Here is a 17,616-nt window from a genome sequence, read left to right as displayed (position 1 = left end):
CATCACTGTGTAAATGTCTTGCCTGTGCTTGAATTCTCTACCTCTTTGCTCTCCAGATGCTGTGCTGGTTCCCCTCCTCAGGAGCAGCAGAAGTTTTAGGACCTAAATCTGCTTTGTTTTCCCTGTCACTTGAGCTATTGCTTCAGGGAAAGGGATGTGTGTCCATGTCCATCCTAGGCTGTTAGGAGCAGGTGCTCAGTTCTTCTTTCTCCATTCTGGTAACTCCAGCGGTGGCATGTTTCTGGTATTTGGAGGCATGCTGTTTGAGTCAGGCCTGTTGCCCTCAGCAACTGGTCTGGAAGGCTGGAGCTGATTTCTCTGACTGCTGCTTGCTTTCTCTGTTAAACAAATAAGTAAGAGCCTCTCCTAACAGGATAGCAAGAAATTCCCGTGCCTGACTCAGCACTTACAGGAGCAGTGGGCTGTGTTTCAGGCTGCAGTCTGTTTCTCTCAGCCAGGAACACGGGCTTTCTCATTGGGTTGCCTCAAGTTCAGCCCAGATGTCTGAGCTTCAATTTCACCACACAGAATACACGAGTGTGTTTCCAGTAGAGTTTTTGTGCCTTTGCCTGCTGCCTCTATTTAGCTGTAGAAGCACGGTTTCCCATCCTATTGTCCCCCCCCAGCAAGCACTGCGTTAAAAACATGGTGTGCTGTCAGTCCAACCATGGACCACAGTAAGGCAGGATTTATGAATAACCCAGAAAAGCTAAATAAGACTTTTAAAACAAGCCTTAGTGGAGAGAGATGCTTTAGTGTGGTGTCATGAAGACACAGAAACTTAACTATGTCCGTGTAGCCAGATTCAGTAGTAACTTCCTGTGGCAGCTGCTTTCCTAGCGGATTTTTGGGTACATGTTCACCTTCTCCACCAGTTCTTGGGACTGCCTTGAGTTAAAGTCTGTGCTTGGTGGCAGCAGGTTGTCTGAGTGTCCTGAACTGAGATAAGGGTGCGCCCATGCAGCACTGAAATAGCACATGTCCAGTCCACCCTGTTACAGTGCCTGTGTGCAAATAGCAGAGATTAGTATTTGATGATGTTTTTTGCCATGTTGAATATGGGAAGGAAAGAAGTACAAGGCTATTTCTGTGTACTCAATATTACCTTTATTAGCACTAGCTGACTTGTCCTGCAGAGTCCAGCCCACACACAGCTTTTCTTGGGCTTTTAATAGTTGTGCTGAACTCAAAATAGTGACGATTTAAAACATTCCCCAGAGCCTGTGTCTGCTCTCCATGTTTAGGGGAGCTGTAATGCTCCCTGTGGCTGGGGCACAAGGATTCCCCAGGCCATCCCTAGCCCTGTTCCTGCCTGGTTGCTGTAGCAGAGGGGCTGTACTGTGTGCGCAAGGGCAGGCATGGGCAGAGGAGCCCTGGGAGCAGAGCATGGCAGTGGGGCAGGTGTGAGGCACAGCACAGGCTACACGGCCACAATTTCAGGGTGTGTAGGGCAGGGGTATTGCCTTCATGCTGACGTGTTAACCCGAGGCTGCTGCACAGCAAATGGTCCAGTGCAAAGTAAACTTACTTACTTGTAAGAAATGTAATGCCTTCCCCTTGCCCAGACCTCCCTCTGTCATAGCCCAGTGTGTTGTTGGAGCGGTATTAGGGCATTAAATGATATGGGGATGCTGGTCAAAGGTCAGTTTTGATCTAATTTGCTGCTGGGTTCGGTAGGAGTTAAAGCCACTGATCTATTTTTTAATTTCCGAGTTAACATTTCTCTTGTGTGAATGACACCCCGTGTCCTGTATAAGCCTGTCAGCTGAGCAGTGATCCTGGACTGGAGGGGATGGGGAAGGAGAGTGCCACCCTGGTGGGGGTGGAAGGAGGCAGGGTTTTTCGGGTTGCTTTTTCCTCCCGTCCTTCTGAGAGGCAGTATTGCTGCTTGCAGAAAGCTGGATGTTATTACACTTGTTGCATTTTATGTAATGTGGTTTGGGTAATATAACTTAACATTACACTCACCCACAGTACTGATGGTGTCTCTAATATATGTAAATCTCTGCAGAGAGAAAGGGAGTTGTATTTATGTGTAAATAGTTAGCGTACTGCCCTGTTTATCTAGCATGTGACCTCTGTTGCACACTGTATTTCCCTGCCTCCCTCCCATCCGGTCCTTTTTATTTAATTGACTTTCCCAGTCCTGACAGTTGTTTTAGATCCAGAAAACATAAATTCATCCCAAACAGAGCTTTGAAATCTCATTTCATTTCTTTTATTACTTCTTTGAGAAATTCTTTTTGCTCTCTTCCAAGACTGAGAATGTGCTGTTTCCTCTGTTTATTTAAACAAGCTTATTTTGTCTGCAGAAACCTTGTCAAATTATATGTTTCTTTTCTACATTTATAATCCTGTGAGGTTTATGTATTGGGAATTATCTTTGTGAGCTGGAAGAAGATTGTCTAATCTTTTTTAAGATGTCCCACTTTCTGAGTATTGCATCTCATTAGGAATATAGTTGGCTGTTTGCGCGGCGTCCTTTTTCCTCTATATAGCTTGGGGGAGAAAATATATCATTTCATCATCTAGTAATAATGCTTGGCACTTTGTTTGCATCTTCAAAGAACTATATGGCTATGAATTGAATAATTTCTATAACATTGTGTAGTAGTTTCTCATTGTTATTTTACAGATGGGGAAAGTGAAAGAGAAATCAAGTGACCTTAAACCACGAAAGGGGAAAGAAAATCAGCTTGAGTTCCCAGCTTCTTGACTTTTGCTATTCTGTGACAGCGCCGCACATTTTTCCTTTTTAAACTACAGAAGAGGAAAAGGAAAGAAAAAATTGAGGAAAAGGGAAGCTGTTTATCTTTAACGATTTTGCCTAACTTTGTGAGCTATTTAGTTACATGTGTTTGCTGGTGGTGGGTTTTTGGTATTTGTTTTTAAGTGTGTCATCTAACTTTACTGATGTGATTGTCACTTCTTAGTGTGTGGTTGGAGGTATGCGAGGAATTGTCTGGAGTTTATAAAGGCAAAACAGTGTGTGAATTGGATTAGGGTTGTTGGGGAGGGGAGGGTGTCACTTCTGCTCCTTCCCTCCTCTTCCCTCTTGAACCAGAAGCAGGGGAAGCCTTTTCTGTAGTATGTGAAATATTTTTTCCCCATCTTGTTTTCCATCTGAGACTGAGATGGGAAAATTGAGCCATCCTAAGTGGGGACTGTGTTAACACATGGCATATATAGAAACGAGTCCTCGTCTCATCTACCGCAAGCCATGCTAGGATTTATTTTTTTTCCCCTTCATGGGCTGCAGTGGAAGCTGTTGGCTTAGGGTGGTGTCTGGGATTACTTCATTTACAGGAATAATGTTATACAACTGCTGTAGGCTGTAGGACTTGATTTACAGTTGCTTAGTTAGCTAAGAAGACCCCCAAATGTGTTGCATGCCATGTAGAAAAAAATGAGTGCTGTAAGTAGTGAACTGTGGGATTATGATTTCTGTTACACAGGAGGTCATGGTAACACTTTTGTTGACTGCTTATTCAAAGTTAGTTAAAACTTCATTTTTTCAGGACTTCTGGCTTTTTACAGCGGTGCTTTGGAGCACCGGGGAGCATTAGAATGGTTCAGTGCTCTTGGGGAGGACAGATAACCTTCTTGGTGAGAAGTGGCTTGGTGCAGCGGAGCACAGAAATTGCACAAAGAATTTTTTCATCTTTCTTTGCAAAATCCCATGGCGGCTTCTCCACAGGTTCTCAGAGTTTCCCTGGCCACCTTCTGCCTGGCTTCAGGTGCCTTGTTTGGTAAAACTTCTGGCTAATATCTACATGATTTAACACAGCTTTATTCTGGGCATGCCCTGCTGGTGAAAGCAGTGGAGAGAGCAGCTTTCTGCAGCTATGCTCTCTATCTGGGGATGTAAAACTTTGCTGAGCCTTTTTTAGGGGGGGTCAAGATTTAATTCCAAGATTATATTTAGTTTTCTGTTTCTGATGGGTGGGACAGATATCCTGAGGCCTTAGATGAGACCTTCAGTGATGGGCAGCAGCACCAAGGCATCCTAGCCAGTATTTTTTCTTCAAGTCCCTGTGTAGCTGATACCTTATTTGTATGTCCTCCTTTACAGTGTTGAGCAGATCTATCCTGAGCCACAGCATGCTCACAGTGCTCTGATTTCATCCAGTGTTTCTCGTGATACCCAAATTGCTGATTACTTGTCAGCTGACTTTCTGAGGAGCTGAATGTGGCTTTTCATCAGTCTGGATGGTTTTCCGTTTCTGGGCTTGGGGAATCCTCAGGGCTGGGTTGGGACCCAGGCTTTGCAGCAGTAGGTGCAGAGCAGTTGGTATGCAGGCTTTCATGCTTTACTTGCAGGGAGCAAGCACTTGTGCTGGGGTCTTTGTGTCTCTGTCATCTGACAACTTTCTTACTAGGCTTTGATTTCAGAAGAAACCTCAGCAGCTCAGCATGTGATGACCTGTGTGTTTGCCTTGGGCTGTTTTGTTGTGGTGATTTTTTTTGGTTTTAATTTGGGTTTTGTAATATTTTGAGGTCTTGTATCCAAAACTGGTGAGAGCTTCCAAGAATGTGTTCAGGGCAAGTTGCTCAGATCACACTGATACCCTTACCAAGGAATTTTTTTTGAGATACTTCAGTATCACTGCGTGTTACTTTGGTATTTGAAATTAAAGAGAGGGAGGGAGCTACTATGTAGGGAACTATGTACTTCTTCGTTCTCCTCCCCCCCCCCCCTCCTGTGCAAATTCACCAAAATTCAGGTAACTTCTCAGCTGTGAGAAGAATTGTGTGCTCTTCTGCTCAGCAGAGCCTTGAGAGTTGGATGCTGCATCTGGCCCCACATGGCAGCAGCTCTGCAGGGCACCATTGCCCCGAAGTCCAACAGAATAATTGTGGGGCTGAAGAGGGCTTCTCCTGCTGTTGCCTTGCTGCGGCTGTGCTATGCACAAGAGCTGGGGGCAGAGTTGTTTGGGATTTGGTTGTTGGGTTGTTTTTTTTCATGCTTCCTCCTAGCTCTTTGCAAGTAACAAAGATGAGGGAGAAGCTGTCATGTATTACAGACGGATCATGAACATCATGGGCACTCAGGAGACTGGGAGAGTATCAGGAGAAGGAAGAGAGTGGTAGGAGAAGGGACATCAGCTTGAATGGAAAGAAAGAAATGGGAGATGGCAGCAGAAAGCTGATCACAGCCAGAGTGGAGGGCAGGTACTGTGGTGGGTACCTGAGCCAATACAGTTCCCCATAGTGAACTTGATTACTGACCTCTGCAGTTATATTAGTTTAACTAAGAAACTCTATTCTGAAATAACATGAGGGAATACAGAGTATTTTTTGACTTTTAAGATCTTAAATTTGCAACCTCCACTTTAAACCTGCCTGCCCAACTGCCCATGTCCCAACACCCTCATGTAAACCTTGGACTTCTTGTTTCCCCCTTTTTTATAGTTTTGCTTAGCGTAGTATGTTTATGACATACATGACTCTGGGATTTGGGGTGGATTTGGGAAAATGCTAGGATTAGCAAGACAGGTGATAATCTTTGATTGCAAAATTAAGCAGTATGAATTGACATTCAAAGGAAGCAACCTCAACTGATGGTTTAGGAGGAAAGTGTGTTGTGCCATGGGGTGTGTAGGATGCCAGCAGGCACATGCCTTCCCTTGGGACTGGCTGGGGCTTCAAGGTGATGGCCCAGGTCTGTGAATGGCTCTTGCTCAAAGGGGCATGGAAGAGGCATTCTTTTTTTGCCTGGGGCATCAAACTGCTGTTAGAAAGTGCTGGAGACTTTTAAGGTCTTGAACGGAAAACCATCTTTCCAGCTGTCCTTGCAACAAATTGGCCAGTTCTTTGCTTCTCTTGTTTTTGAAAGGCTGAGTTGATGCTGAAAAGGTTTGACAAGTGATAACCAGGGAGCCTGGCTGTGTTCTCTTTTTTGATTAAAGCTATAAGCCAGCTCTCTGAAGTTAACAGAGCAGTAGCTTCCAGGTGAAAAGCAAGGGCCACTCTTGGCAGCAAGACCGCTCCAGAAACCTGCTGGGAGCAGGGACTGGGGATGCAGACTCTCCTGGCAGCAAGGGCAGTACAAATGGTGCTGGTTACAACCGGGGATGGGCTGAAGCAGGAGCACTGTGTTGAATCTTCCTGAGCCTTTCAGTTTGTCTGAGGCTCAGATCCATACTGCATAAAATTGATGTTTCTCTCAGCCTGCTTATCTGCTGGCCAGCCCATACGCTCACTCCCACATGTTCTCTTATCTTGAAACCGGAGATGCACCTGAAATTGTCCTTTCAGGATTTGGAAGCTTTTTTTGATAAAGCTGTCTGTCTGCAAGTGTTTTCAAGGACTCATCACACTTTTAAATCATGGTATTAAAATAATTGCCTTTGAAATGAAGGGAGTATCATGTGCCCTACATCAGAAATTCCTCTTAGTGCTTATTAAACTGGTATATAAATGTCATGGCTTACATCCACGCGGTGTTTATACTGAATTTTTAGCTGTATCAGTATCTTACTCTCCAGAATAAATGCCATATAATCCTGTTATGAGCAATATTCTTAATTTAGATACCAAAAATAGGACATAGACAAATCTGAGTTACTGTAAGAAAGGAGGAAAGGAAGTAGTCCTGCCTTATGAGAAAAGATCAAATTGAATTGAATCATCTAGTGTTTAATGGTGAGACTAGAGAGTTCAGGCAGTTTCATTAGGATAGCACAATGATTGCTGTACTTTCTCCTATCTTTGTTTGTTTGTTAGTTTCCTGAAGGCCTGATTCTCCTCTGATGTATGTCTGCTGAGGTGTGCAACGAGGTGGTAGGTTAGCAAGCACCCTTCTTTCATTTTCCTCCCCCTGAGCAGATCAGTGCACAGTGATTTGAGTAAGCAAAGCAGTAGGGACTTAGCTTATCCCCCAGTACTAAACCCCTGGTTTGAGAGAGATGAAGTAGTTCCTCAGAGACCTACAGTGAGTAGCACTGGTGAGGACAAGATGTGCATTTTGGGAGCAGAATCATCCTTTCTATGGCAGGTAAGTGTCATCCAAGAGCTCAGATATCTGAAACATCTTCCTTGTTTAACCAAGCCAATATTCTGATGCCTGCAGGTTCCTTTTCTCATGCCCTTAGCATCTGTTCTTAACCACAATGAAACTAATAATCATATAGGCATCAATAGTTAATCAGTACCTGGTAAACTAAGGAAACTAATATTGCCGGCTGTGTGCCCTGCAGGTTGACAACTGAGTAGCCAGCATTTTGCTCCTTGCCATGAGTGGCAAAGGCTGTTAACTTTTGGCGGAGTTGCTGTCTGTGTGCTGGCGAGGTGGGTCAGCTTCCTCCCAGACACCCAGGCACTTCAGTGGAAGCTTTGCCTGACTCATTCCTTTCTGCAGTCACAGCCTGAACTCCCACCATGTGAGCTCTCTCATATGATAGAGCAGCCTTTGTTTGCCCTGATTCATTTTTTGTTTTGTTTTCTATATGGAGTCGATTGGTCACAGTGGTTCTGTGTAACCTGAAGAAAATATCACCTAGAAATATCTTCATCAAGAAGTTGCTTTTTTGTGTGATGGCACTTCACATCACTGAACCAGAGTGATCTAGAGCAAGATCCATATTGGAAGAGAATATGTCTTTGTTGCAGATTTGAGTTTTGTACCTTTGGTTTTTCCTTTGGACCCAAACACCCCCTCACCTCACCACTGTAGCTGTGCTCCAGTAATGCCCCTAAGTGAAGAAGGAAAGAAGATTGAAGCCACAATGATCAGGGTGTGTGTGGAGACTTACTCATGTTTGGTTTGTGGCAGAGGTAATGTCTGGCAGCTGATGGACTGAAGTCAGTCAAGGTGAGGAGAGCTGCTATTTTACTGTGAACTTTATTACCACAGACCTGATACTACTGAAAGCACCCACAAGTTACACAAAGCTGTCAGGGTCTGTATTTTGAGGTCCTGTTTTGATCACTTATGAAACAGGAAGCCAGTGTTCTACCTGTTGACTTCAGTGGCCTTAAGGAGCATGCTTGTCAAATGTGGGCTTACACAACTTGCTGATCTCAGCCTGGGTGGGTCTTGCTGAAAAGATCCTGTGCTGACATAGAGACTGCCTCTATTTCAGGCTGTGGTTCAGCTAGATTATTGATCGAGTTTAAGGGGACCAGATTATAAACACTCTGAAATGCTGAGCTGCTGTGAAGACATTTTGCTGATAAGGAGCTGTTCAAAATATTTGGAAAGTTCAACTCTGCTGTGGGACTGGGCAATCAGTCCTGGCTATACTCACAAAGCTCAGTGCCAGGGGCAGTTTGCCTGGTTGGCCTGATGCCCATCAGTCAAGACTTGATGTGCCCTGTATGTCATTCTGCCTAAGCCCCATCAGGCAGTAAAGCAGCTGTGGTGGGTCTGCCGTCTAGGCAGTGAACAGCCAGCTCTGTCTGTGTACAGACAGAAAATAGGGTTGTGCATCCCATCAGGTGCTGGGAAAACCCATACTGAGCTGACAGTGGCTCTGCTCTCATTTGTATCTGCTGCCAGCTCCCCACATGAGATGAAAATCCCATAGGTAAGGGCTGCCACTCTGCCACATCTTTGCTATCTGCCGGAGACCCTTGTTGGCTGTCAGTGTTTCAGCCCCAAAATAGTCTGGCAAGGGAGCAAATGCAATCTGCAATTGCCAGCTTGCAAGTGTTCTCAGGGCTTTGTGGGTTTGGTGTTTTTCCATCCAAGGCCTTGGCCCCAATTTCCATTATGACTGCCTTCCCCTTCCTTTCCCCTCTGTTTCTGGTTGCTTGCTGTTCATTGCTTCCCTTGCAGTTTTGGACACTGTTTGACACCTTTGCATCCTGTGAGTATCTAGAGTAGCTAGCCTTGACTTCACTTGCATGTTCCTGCTCCTTTATAGCTTATCTCATTGTTTCATTTAGGGACCTGCTTGCAGCTGTGCTCCTGTTCAGGAGACCTCTGTCATCTGTGCTGCAGTGTTCTGGGCAGAGAAGGAGTGGTGTGCACAGACCAGCAGGAATGGGGTATCATGTGCTGTGGATAGTTGCTGCAATCTCTCATTTGGATCAGATGTGTGGTGCCAAGGGGTCTCTTGGTGCCTGGGTGTGGTATTTAAGGCATGCTTCTGTGTTCAGCAGTGTTGTCAGCCAGTGATGATCACCAGTCACTATAGGTGGGGGCAGCAGTGCTTTGAGCAACTGAAATAACTGCATGCTGGGAGGACGGGAAGGAGAAGCCCAGCTAGATTGCTACATCAGAAGAAACTATTAGTGTAGTCAGTTATTATGGCAAGAAACCATGTATAAACACAACAAATAGTAGTAGTAGACTGTGTCTGTCTCCTTTAATGCTTTTACTATCTGATTAGTTGTCAACATCTGTTAATTTCTGCTACTGCAAAAGATATAGACAGTTCTGAGGTTTGCATTCTTAAGGGTGTGTGTTGTCTATAATTTACAGTGTATTATGACAGCTGTAGTGAAAACTGTGACCCACACCATGGAGCACGGAGATGTGGCTGTGTTGCTATCTCCTGTATTATCTAGAAGAAATCTGGAGTCTTGCTGGCATTACAACAGGATACAAAACATGTTTAGTCATGTTACCCTCATTAGGCATTTGCATATGGCTCTTTGGAGCACAGTACAGCACAGGGTTGCTGGCCTACAGCCACATCAACTTCTTGGGATCTTGTCAGGTCTTGCAAGCAAAGGAGCAACAGGCTGGGTCACAGATCTTGGACAAGAGAACCTCCAAGGAACCCGCTGCTGTTACAAAGATACTGGAGACATCCTTGTGATGCCATGTGTATTTTGGCATGTGTGCAGTGCTGGGGGTGTGTGTCTATTGTTAATTACTTGATACTTTCTTTCTTTGGAAGAGCACTGTATTATTTTCAATGTGTTAGTGGGAAATAGCACTTGATTCACGTCTTGCCCATACTTTGCCCAGTTCTAAATGATTTGAAGATGAATTGCTTGGGATCTGCAGACAGGTATAGCATTGATTATGTCTCATTCTCATGAGATAATGATTGCTCAGTCACAGATTGGATATCCATCCACACTTAAGTGTGGCCTTAGTAGCAGTGTGGAACTGTGCTTGAGATTCCTGGATGCTGTTTCCACGTGGAGTGTGTCTTTCTCCCTGCTTTCCCATGAGTAAGAAGTTCCCACTGGTGAGAATTTTGCACAGGTAAATGAACATGTGCTCTACTCAGGCAGGCTGTACATGTTAAAAATAGCCATGAATACGAGAGTAACAGGAGTCTCAACTCAGGTGAGCAACTTGTAACCTAAGCTCTTCAGAGCGACTGGTTTAGCTAAGCAGTTTCTTTTGATTTAATACCCAATTTACTTCATCTTTATGTCTTTCTTCAGTCAGGTTAGCTCTCTTGAGATTGGCAGCTGGAATTAGGAAAATAATGTATTTTTCAGAGCATAGACCTACCCTTATTGTTGGCAGACTGCTGTGTAGATGTTCAAGATTGCTCTCCCCACCTAAGCTGGAAGTTTCCTGCCGTGGGCCACACTACTGTAGTACCAGGAGAGCCTTGGGCCTGCAGGCTGCTGCAGTGTGAGGTGGCTTGTGAGTACAGAGCAGGTGGTCTCAGCAACCAGAAGCACTGCCAAGTATATCCTGAGGAGTGCCTCTGGTGTGGGAACTCACCTGCAGCCAGAAATGTTTCCTCTGGCTGGAAGGAGTATTGTGGCTGTTTGGCCGTGGCTTCTCACAATTGGTTTCAGACCTGAAGAAATTCTCTGTCCCAGGATTTGTTGGTTTCCCTCCTTCCTCCTGCAAGCCTCCAGAGCAGCCCTTGTAGCTGGAGCACTGCTTTCTGGGCACAAGCCCCTTTGCTGGTCACTCACTGTGGGGTCAGTGCTGAATGTCTCCTCCCAAGGCTCCCAGGCACATGGTCAGATCAGGATGGCTTTCCTACCTATTTACTCAGCGGGCTGCCCTTGAAGCACATGGTGTCGGGGATGACCTAGGTACCTTACCTAGACCTGCCTCTTACGTGCCAAGTACACACTCGTGCTGAATTACTTCCCTCTATGGAAGGTCAACCTCTTCAATATTGACCTTATCCTTCCACTGATGGGTCCCCTATTTCAGATACCTGAGTGTCCTCTGGCTCTTTTTCTTCCTGGTTCAGTAGTTGGGCAGTGTAAGCTGCATAAGCAGTCTAGTCCTGCCCAATTCTAAGCTGCAAGGGAGCCCAAACTCAGTCTTTGTGAAGAAACCCCACCTCGCCCCCCCAAAAGCTGGTAGTGTCTTTCCCAGTGAGACCACTGCCACAGCCAGGGCCTCCTGCAGCATCAACACAAGAGGCAGGATTTGGCCTGGGGTGTGTCCTGGGTTGTGCTGAGTTGGAAGAGAGTGTCCAAAACTGGGAATGATCTTCAGCACTGAGGACAGAGCTGGTATTGCAGTATGGCAACAGCAAGTTAAGGTATCTTCTACTTAAACAAAATTTTTTCTATAAATCATAAGCAAATTTTGCCTGAGTAACATTAAAGTAGGCTTGCTGAAGCTTTGAAAGTCACGCAGTTATGTCAGAAGTGTGACTGATCATCAATCATTTCATTGATAACTGAGGCTTGGGTTAGAAAAATGGGATGCCATTTAAGTAGTTATCTTGTTCCTGTTATTTTCCTAAGTCGCTCAGGTTTAGACACAATAATGCAACATGGGGAATTACTTTTTTGAAGGTTTTTAATTAGCTGGCAGTACTGATTCAGGTCTTGCAGTTTGTAAAATACAGCACATCACACTACTTCATCTTGGATAGTGCTCCACTTTCTTTTTAAAGACAATTTAAATGGATTATTAGGGGAGGTGGGAGAAAAAAACACCCGTAAAACCCCACCAACAAAACCAGAGCACAGAAACGGCAATTTTGTATTCTTGACATTTCTCAGAAAGCTGCTTAAGATTATCTCCTTAAAATGGCAGATTTTGCCTGCAAGTCAAGTAGAGGAGCGGGAACTAGTATTTCATTAAAATACTGTGAGAAGCCTGAATGCATTTATGATATTTGAGACATTTGCAGGGAAAAAAGAGCTTGCTATTTGGAACTGTCAGAAGTTTTAATGAAAGACAGAAAACAAATCTCAAAGGCCAGTTGTGTGTCTCAGGTACCTCCACTGCGATGTATGTGCTTCTTACCACACAGAGATACCTGATTCTGGCTGCTTCTTTTTTTTTCTCTCTTCTTTTTCTGAATGTACATGTGAAAACTTTTATTTTAATCATATCAGGCTGAGGATGTTGGGGCTGTTCAGCCTGGAGAAGAGAAGGCTGCCTTATAGCAGCCTTCCAGTACCTGAAAGGGGGCCTGCAAAGATGCTGGAGAGGGACTCTTCATTAGGAACTGTAGTGACAGGACAAGGAGTGATGGCTTCAAAATTAAACAGGGGAAGCTCAGGTTAGATATAAGGAAAAAGTTCTTCACTGTGAGGGTAGTGAGGCACTGGCACAGGTTGCCCAGAGAAGCTGTGGCTGCCCCATCCCTGGCAGTGTTCAGGGCCAGGTTGGACAGGGCTTTGAGCAACCTGGTCTAGTGGAAGGTGTCCCTGCCCATGGGCAGGGGGGTTGCATCTGGATGAGCTTAAGATCTTTTCCAACCCAAACCATTCTATAATTCTAATGCTGGATGTTCAATTGGAATTTAGATAAACTGGAGTGATGATTGCTCTTAAACATTATAAAATATATAAGATGGACTTTCTTCTAAAACTTTATCAAGAAAATGAGGAGACTGTGACTTTCTCAGGGATCTGCCATGTGGACAATGCTTTTTAAATTTTTGGGGTGATGTTTGTTTTTGTTCATTTGTTCATTTTTGTTTGAGTTTTTTTGTTCTGGTTTGTTTGAGCTTTTTTCATAGAATTGAGGTTTATTCTGAGTGTTCTGCTCTATTCTCACCTCACAAGATTAAGGAGCTGGGCTTCTGTCAAAGATTTTTTACTTTAGCTTGAAAAACAGAGTTGGAAAAGTTGGGAGATCAGAACATAAACTGCAGAATAAGGCCTATAATAGCAGGAGTTGTGTAGGGAATGTTATTTTGGAAAGCACTACTTTGGCATTTCTCATAAACTTGTATTTAAGGCAACAAGTTTAATATTATTTTCCACTCAGATTGCATTGCAATATATCTTAAACTCAAAAAATAAGTAAATTTCTTTCCTTCAGTCACTTTTTAAGCTAAGGCATTTTCCAATTGGGAAAATCATTGTTAATGAAATACAATGTATTGGCAACATACTGTTTTAAGGCTTAACGGCACTAATCTTGCCCTTAGTTTCATGGTCTGTGTACTTATTTCCACAAGTTTCCACAGGGCTTCCTGTTGGACTTACCCCTTATTTGCACACAGCATTTATCTTCAGTGATCAAGTAAGGCTGTTTCCCTGGGTAAAGTAGTTGAAGCGTGTAGTGAATTGCAGGAGCACCCAACTTAGCAAACTTTAGCCGTAGTTGCAGTGGCTGGTTTTGAAAGTTTGTCCTAGAGAAGTCCCTGTGTTACAGCATTTAAGCAGTTAGAGCTTTCTTGTAGTCTTGCTTTTTGGACTAGAAAACCCTTTAATAGCAGTGTTACTTCAGTAACACAGTATTTGCAAAGTATTTCAGCCCTTGCAAAATTGCAGTATACTGGAGGCAACACGCTCATGTTGACTGATGCATAGAAAATCATTTGCAAAAGTAACAGGGTTACTTGGTGTAGATGAATCCATTGATGCAAGTGGCAGAGTTCCATGCTGTAAGGAGGGTAATTACTGTAGTGCCGCTGGGTGGGGGGGACTTGGTGCACAGTGGACCTTTCTGTGAGCATTCAGCACACTTGTGATTTAGATCTGCTCCTGTTTCTGTCCAGTGACTGACAAGCCACTTAGATGACTCTGCTGCAGGCTGTTACTGGGCAGTAGTAAATTATAATCTGTCCCTGAGAGAAAGTGCACTGTGATGGGACTCCAGCATGAAGGTGTATGATGGTTTACATTCTGAAGTAAGTAATGTTTCTTTTCCTAAACAGGGATGAAGCTGTAAGTCTATTGTGTATGTAAACATTCTTGACAGTTTTGGATTTACTCTTCCGTTTTTAAGCAGCAGGATCATTGTAATCAGGGCCTTGGAATCACCAGTGTCTTCTGCAAGCCCAGACTAGACTTTCTGAGTGCTTGCTTCCCATTCAGTAGAGCAAGATCTTCCTCTAAGGGAGGATCCCATCCTAACTTTAGCCAGGGAAACAAAATCTGCAGTGCTTCAGAGCTAAATATAGCTTGAATCAGAAACAGTCCCTCCGGTGATGGCTCAATAAACACATGAAAAATAGTCAGCCTTAACAAAGGGGAATATAGGGGCAATAGTTTTAAAATAGTTCTTTTCATAGATCTATTATATCTGAAGCAATAATCAACCTTTTAAAACTTCTCTAGTGCTTGAGAACAATCAAGACTTATCTCCAGGTAACTCCTGAGCCTCCATGTGTGCCACGTGGGATTTGGCACTAGGTGTTCACGCAGTTGCTGAGGAAGCTGCTGTTCATGGTGGTGATGTAAAAATATAATGACTTGTTTACTATTGTTTATTTAAGGTGGACTTTTGTGACTTGGTTTTGGCTCAGTTTTTTTTGGCATGGTAACAGAGGACAACTTCTAGGTCCTTTGTTTTTCCCAGCTGGTTCAGTGAGGTCCTTGGTTGAGGCACAGAGACCTGGTACATCTTGCCAGCCACCCCCTTTCCCTTTCACTGGCAACTATCACAGTGTTTTAAGAGTCCTGTTGAGTTTTCCCCCTTGCCTCTGAAAAAAAAATTGAAGATTATCAGCTCATCCCTATTAAACTTCATAAAGGTTTTGACAGTACATGTGGGTATTTGTTTCTCCCATCTGCAACCTCCTTCCTCCTGTGGCCTTCATGGACTGGGCACTTCTAGTGATCACAAGTTCCCTTTTGATTTCAGCAAGACTGTTTGCATCCTACAGCTTAAACCTGTGTTGTTCACTGGGACCAGGATCTTCAGGCATGGATGGGACTGGGGCTCTCCCCTGTTTTTATTTACCTTTGGTAAATGAGAAATGGTGAAAATTGGCACATGGTTAATATATACCTTTCTACAAGACTGAATCTTACCCCCCACAAGAAGTCTGGGAAAGTGAAACATTTTTAATGTCTGCTTCTTTAAGCATTAGATGTCTAACTTGATTTGTATTTAAGTAGGAAAACTTTGAAGTGTTGCTGAAATACAAAGGGAAAATACTTCAAAGAAATGTAGCATTAAAAGTGTATCTGATCCCTTGAGATTTTTGAAGTTTTATCTTGAGATTATATATTCAGAGGAACGTTTGTATGGAAATACTAAAGATCATTAATTCATCCAAAACACTGTTGAGTGTTGCTTGTCAGAATGCATTGAACTATTTTGTACTAGTTTTGAATTCACATCATGGCAGATGATGGGAAATCAAAACTAGTACAAAATCAAAACTTCACCCTTCTATGTTGCCAACCTCCATGACACAGTAAGAAGTTAACACGGTCTCAGGCAGCTCTGTACTTCGGCTTCCCTGCCAACAACATGAGTCCATGTCCAGCACAGATCCCTGGGTAAGGCCAGATAAAACCGCAGTCTGTTAAGCTCCCAAAATTTCTGATCTACATTGGTTTATCTACTGGAGTGGGGGCATGGTAGTCTTTGGGAGGCAACAGGCTGTTGGATTACAGACTGCTCTCAAATATCTTGAATTTTGGGAGCGTTTCAGATCTTGGATCTGAACTTTTTTACAGTTGGGCATCCACTCCTGTAAAAACATGCCCGTTGTGCTGGGGGAGGGGTTGTTTTTCCTTTTGGCAAACAAGGATTCTGGCATCAAAGTTTTTAATTGCAGGAATTACATTAGCAAGTCCCAAGAGCTCCAGGGTGACTGTGTGCAGGAGGAGCTAATTAGATGTGTATAAATCGTGGCCTAGGCAGACCTTAAATGCTCACTATCTTCTGTTACAGTGGGGCTTGGGAAAGTTAGAGAACTATGAAGTTACACAAGAACTACTTTTTCCCAATACAAACACAAAACAGCAGTGAGGGTACTTTTGGTCTTTTTATGTTATAAAAGCAACTTTTAATTAAAATACTATTAACTGACTTGGTTTTGAACCTTTGTTTTAACTGTATCTGTAAGTTGAGGGAAGGGAAACAGTTAAGCAGCCTAAGATGTTTTTTTTTTCTCTATTGCTGACTTAAGAAAAAAGAGTCAGGTGATCCTGTCCAGTCACATCCCTTCTATGCCTTACTATATTACATGTCAAATAAGGGACTTCCTGTGTTCAAATTTCTAGGATATTCTCAGATCACATCAAACTTCCTTCAGCAACTATGTGATTACATAGTATTTTTTCTTTCTTAATGAAAACTGAAATCCAAGTGGAATTACCTCACTGTAAGATCATGAGTTTTGGGAGAAATCTGATATTGCAAGGTTTCTGGTGTGTGTAACTGGGTTTCCAACAGAGTCTGTAAATCTCACTGGCATATCAGAGTTGTAGCTTGGTTTAAACACATTGCAGATACTTAATAATGGAGATGGACAATTCAGCTTTTGCCCAGGGCAGTATTTCTGCATTATTGTTGTTGTATTGATTTAGCCACACCTAAGTTTGCATCAGATTCCTTGACTTGGATCATGGCACCTCTGGGCTGGGCAGTAGAAAGTGGTGTGTGCTACCCCATCCACTGCTTATCCTGGTGCCTGAGAAAGCTTTGCAGCCTCTTGTTTCGGTTAAACTGCACTGGGTACACAAACCAGGTGGTTTATAGGTGCATTAGCACTGCACTATTGCAACTGGATTATAAAACTTCATGCGCATCACTTAAAAGTTATTTTACTCTCTATTTTAGTGCATTATAGTCCTGTCTTCTACTGGCAGCCTCCTGTTTGTAAGCTTAGTAATAAACCACAAGTTATTGCTATATCTAATGAAACAGACATTTGGCATTGTTCTATGTAATTAAAACAAAATGTTTCACACTTAGCAGATCATCTGTAGCAAGTAACCTTAGTCTCAGTAACCTTGTTATGCCACAGAAATCTAAGTAGGCTTGTAGCAGCTGCAGTTCTGTCCTCAGTTGGCATCAAACATGCATTGATGCGAGCATGTCTTAAGTTTCTGACTGCTAAGATTTTTCTTCATTTCATGAGCTGCATCTTCCTCTGTTGTAAAGCTGGCACTTTCTGTTCATCTTGCTAATGGGGCCATGGGCGGTGGGGTGGGTATTTCCCTCTCCCATATATGCATGGAGGCTTGGCCAAAGAATGGAGAGTGGCTGCTCCCTTCCATCTCTAGGTCTCTGTTACTGAAGAAGAAGCAGAAAGAAGTCTCCTTTTCCCCTGCCGTCATCTGTCTTCCTAGCTTCCTTCCTTTTCCTGTGGCAGAAGAAAGGGAAGACGGTAGGACTGGGGCCAGGTTTGATTCGTGCTCTGTTCCTGCAGAATTTGCAGCTCTGGCTTGATGGTAATCTGTTGCCTCCCTGTATCTTGCTGGTGTAAGTCCTCTTACCTTCCTGTATTACTTGTACCCCATAATCCTCCAGCCCATGCCAGCATTGTTTCCTTTCCCCTAGCATTGATATCTCTTTCTTGTGAGCTCTTC

The 17,616-nt window shown here is 43.6% G+C and overlaps 1 protein-coding gene across 17 annotated transcripts in view; it reads left to right on the top strand.

The window, feature by feature from the left end:
• PPFIBP1 (PPFIA binding protein 1) overlaps window positions 1–17,616 on the top strand; it is a 112,898-nt gene that overhangs the window by 34,258 nt on the left and 61,024 nt on the right. The window contains exon 1 of one of the 17 annotated variants that reach the window (XM_061472106.1): window positions 335–353. The exons of the other annotated variants lie outside the window; for them this stretch is intronic. The gene's annotated coding sequence lies outside the window, so the exon portion shown is untranslated. Of the gene's footprint in view, window positions 1–334; window positions 354–17,616 lie in introns of those variants that run through there. 17 annotated transcript variants of the gene reach the window in all.

This window comes from Pezoporus flaviventris, unplaced genomic scaffold (genome assembly GCF_033815535.1).
Source record: "Pezoporus flaviventris isolate CSIRO_AGI_PZ_B2104156 unplaced genomic scaffold, CSIRO_AGI_Pfla_v1 ptg000070l, whole genome shotgun sequence".
Classification (NCBI taxonomy): domain Eukaryota; kingdom Metazoa; phylum Chordata; class Aves; order Psittaciformes; family Psittacidae; genus Pezoporus; species Pezoporus flaviventris.
This window is presented reverse-complemented; position numbering and strand designations above follow the sequence as displayed.